The sequence below is a fragment of the Amblyraja radiata genome, chromosome 43 (assembly GCF_010909765.2).
Source record: "Amblyraja radiata isolate CabotCenter1 chromosome 43, sAmbRad1.1.pri, whole genome shotgun sequence".
In the NCBI taxonomy this organism is placed as follows: domain Eukaryota; kingdom Metazoa; phylum Chordata; class Chondrichthyes; order Rajiformes; family Rajidae; genus Amblyraja; species Amblyraja radiata.
The window spans coordinates 12,096,969-12,101,061 of NC_045998.1; positions in this window are offsets into that span (position 1 = coordinate 12,096,969).

A 4,093-nucleotide genomic window follows, 5' to 3' on the forward strand; every position below is an offset into this window, starting at 1 on the left:
TCTTGGCCTCTGTCTGGCAATCAATTCACCCTCTGGCCTAAGAAATTCCTCCTCATCTTTCTGATGGATTTGAGTCGAATACGGCACAGAAACAGGCCCTTCTGCCCATCGAGTCCATGCTTACATTAACCCCACACTAAATAACCCACCACATTCCCACCCAATTCCACCCCAGATTCTACCTTCACCCGAGGGAGAGGGGGGGGGGAGAGGGGCAGGGGAGTGGGGGAGGGGAGAGGTGGGGGAGGGGAGAGGTGGGGGGAGGGGAGTGGGGGCGGGGGGGAGAGGGGCAGGGGAGTGCAGGTGGGGAGGGGAGGGGAGCGGTGGGGGCGGGGGGGAGGGGAGAGGTGGGGGGAGGGGGCTGGGGGGGAGGTGGGGGAGGGTAATGGGGGGAAGGGGGGGGTGGGGGAGGGGAGAGGGAAGGGATGAGGTAGGGGGGATATTGGGCAAAAGTATCTCCCCCCCCCCCTCACTGGCCCAGGTCTGTGGTGAATCCAACGACCCAGTACGTGGGGGCAACAGGTGGCCCTGAGGTAACGAGCAGGTGCGGTTTTAATCAACTTTGCTGGGTCAGTAAAGACACAAAGTTCACTCCATGGAACCTCCTCAGTGTTGCAATGGATAGTACAAGAGTGTTAAATGTGAGTACAAGTGGAGAGAGAGAAAGAAGGAATGAATTGTCTGTTTGTAGGTATGTACATAGAAGAGTACAGCACAGGGTCAGGCCATTCGGCCCATTATGCCCCTGCTGAACATGTTGCCAAATTAATCTAATCTCCTCTGCCTATGCATGAACTGTATTCCTCCAATCCCAACATATCCATGTGTCTGTTAAACACCACGATGGTATCTGCCTCCTCCACCTCCACCCTGTGTGTGAAACACTAGACCTACCTCCACCTCCACCTCCACCTCCACCCTGTGTGTGAAACACTAGACCTGCCTCCACCTCCACCTCCACCTCCACCTCCACCTCCACCTCCACCTCCACCTCCACCTCCACCTCCACCCTGTGTGTGAAACACTAGGACCTGCTTTTTCTTTGTGTCATCCCAACCCTTTTATCAACGTCAGTACTTACATTTAGTATTGGTATCCATCTGTGGAACAAACAGAACAGGGTTACCAATGTCCACACCATCAGACCGTGACATATTTCTGAGTGTGCAGCTCACACTGCCCACTGGGTCAGCGAAGGGTCTGTGTGTGTGGGTGGGTTGGGGTCCATGTCTGGGTGAGATTGGTGTTTACTCTGGACACAACAGTTGGGTGAAGCGGGCGTGTGGTGCTTGCTTTGGTCAGTCCATGATCTGGAAGGTCACGTTACAACTTGTGCACAGTTCTGTTTGCCCAACTAAAGAATGAAATTCAGAGTCAAACTCGAGAGTCTGCTGCCGGGCTGCATCACAGTCTGGTACGGGAACTGTTCTGTCCACAGCCACAAACCACTACAGAGAATGGTGAAGGCTGGCAACTGTCTCCTGGCCATGTGGACATTTGCCACCAGCGGCTGGTGCCTGCAGAAGGCACACAGCATCATCAAGGACCACATCCACCCAACACACAGACTGTTCTCCTTGTTACCGTCAGGCAGACGGTACAGGAGCATGGCTGCACGCACCACCAGACTTAAGAACAGTTTTAATCATCCGGCCATTAGGCTTCTGAACTCATAAACACATCATATATGTTGGTTATTTTATTTATCATTGTCTTTTACCCACCAATGTCACTTTTATCTTATCTTATTTCATCTTATTTTTATCCGTGTAATATCATTGCTGAGGGACCCATTGTCTTGTCAAACACATTTCATTGTCCCGTTGACCCTGTGTTAACCTACATATGATAAATAAAACTGAACTGACTGGAGACGGAAGAAATGTATCGGTGAAGCAGGGTGGTTTTACCATGCCTGGTCACCGTGACTAATATCAGCTGGTGGTCTGTGTGTAGTGAGGCTGGTCTCCACATTACTGGTCCTGTACAAGGCCCACGGCACAACCCTGTCACCGTGGAGCCCATGTACAGGCGGGCGGGCGGGGTGAAGGAGGTTCGTGTCTGTCAGAGGGGAGGAGATTTCACTCAGAATACACACTCTCTTCCTCTCCACAACACATGTACAATTCAAACAAACACAATGAAGTAACGTGCCTATGGAAACACTTACTGCCACCACCATACCCAGGATTGGATTTTGTATTATATCCTGAACCGTAACCTGTGGAATAAACAGAACAGGGTTAACGAGGCCTGGAATCCGCTGGAAATCCATAGACCACAAAGTATCTCAGTTTCTCCTGAGCTATCCTCACCCGGGGAAGCAGAGAGATCTCCTGTGGATCTCTGTCCATGGGTTGGGCCCAACATGAGGGTTCAACGGTAGAAAGATCGAAGAGTACAGCACAGGGTCAGGCCCTTCGGCCCACTATGTCCATGCTGAACATGTTGCCAAATTAATCTAATCTTCTCTGCCTGTGCATGATCCATATCCCTCCATTCCCTGCATATCCATGTGTCTGTCTAAAAGCCTCTTAAACACCACTATCGTATCAGGCCCCACCACCCTCTGTGTAAATAAAACGTGCCCCACACATCAGGCCCCCACCTCTCCTGGCAGCGTGTTCCAGTCCCCACCTCTCCTCTGGCAGTGTGTTCCAGTCCCCACCTCTCCTCTGGCAGTGTGTTCCAGTCCCCACCTCTCCTCTGGCAGTGTGTTCCAGTCCCCACTACCCTCTGGCAGTGTGTTCCAGTCCCCACCTCTCCTCTGGCAGTGTGTTCCAGGCCCCACCTCTCCTCTGGCAGTGTGTTCCAGTCCCCACCTCTCCTCTGGCAGTGTGTTCCAGTCCCCACCTCTCCTCTGGCAGTGTGTTCCAGTCCCCACCTCTCCTCTGGCAGTGTGTTCCAGGCCCCCACCACCCTTTGTGTACAAAACTAGACCTGCTTTTTTCTTTTTAACCTTTGCCCTCTCTCACCTTACATCTGGAAAAAAGGTTGTGACTGTCTACCCTATCTATGTATGTCATCATTTTATATACATCTATCAAGTTTAGTTTAGAAATACTACAGCACGGAAACAGGCCCTCGACCCACCGAGACCTTGGCAACTATCGATCAGCTGTTCACACCAGTTCTATGTTATCCCATTTTCTTGTCCATTCCCGACACACTAGCGGCAATTTACAGAAGCCAATAAACCTGCATGTCTTTGGGGTGTGTTAGGAAACCGGATCACCCGGAGAAAACCCACGTGGTCTCCCCTCAACCTCCAACGTTGCAGAGAAAACAATCCAATCTCCCTGTAGCTGAAACCCTGTAATCCATTCAGCATTCTGGTAAACCTCCTCTGCACCGTCTCTAAAGCCTCCACATCCTGTAATGGGGGCGACCAGAACTGCATGCAATACTCCAAAGGCAGCCTGAACAAAGTCCTGTAAAGCTGCATCGTAACTTCCTGACTCTTGTACTCGACGCCCCGACCGATTAAGGCAAGCGTAACGTTCGCCTTCTTTACCGCTCTGTCTACTTGTGTTGCCACTTTCAGGGAGTTGTGGACCTGGACCACAACATCCATATATACATCGATTTTGTGAAGGGTCTTGCTGTTAACTGTAGACTTTCCTCATACATTCGATCTCCCAAAGTGCAACATCTCACACTTGCTGGTATGAAACTACAAAGGATGAAGTGTGATCACAACCCTTTTATCAACGTCAGTACTTACCATCAGAACTTTGGTATCCATCTGTGGAACAAACAGAACAGGGTTACCAATGTCCGCCACCATCAGACCGTGACATATTTCTGAATGTGCAGCCCACATTGCCCACTGGGTCAGCGAAGGGTCTGTGTGTGTGGGTGGGTTGGGGTCCATGTCTGGGTGAGATTGGTGTTTACGCTGGACACAACAGTTGGGTGAAGTGGGCGTGTGGTGCTTGCTTTGGTCAGTCAGGGTGTTGAGTCCATGGTCTGGGAGGTCACGTTACAACTGTAGTTCAAGTTCAAGTGAGTTTATTGTCATGTGTCCCTGTATAGGACAATGAAATTCTTGCTTTGCTTCAGCACACAGAACATAGTAGGCATTGACTACAAA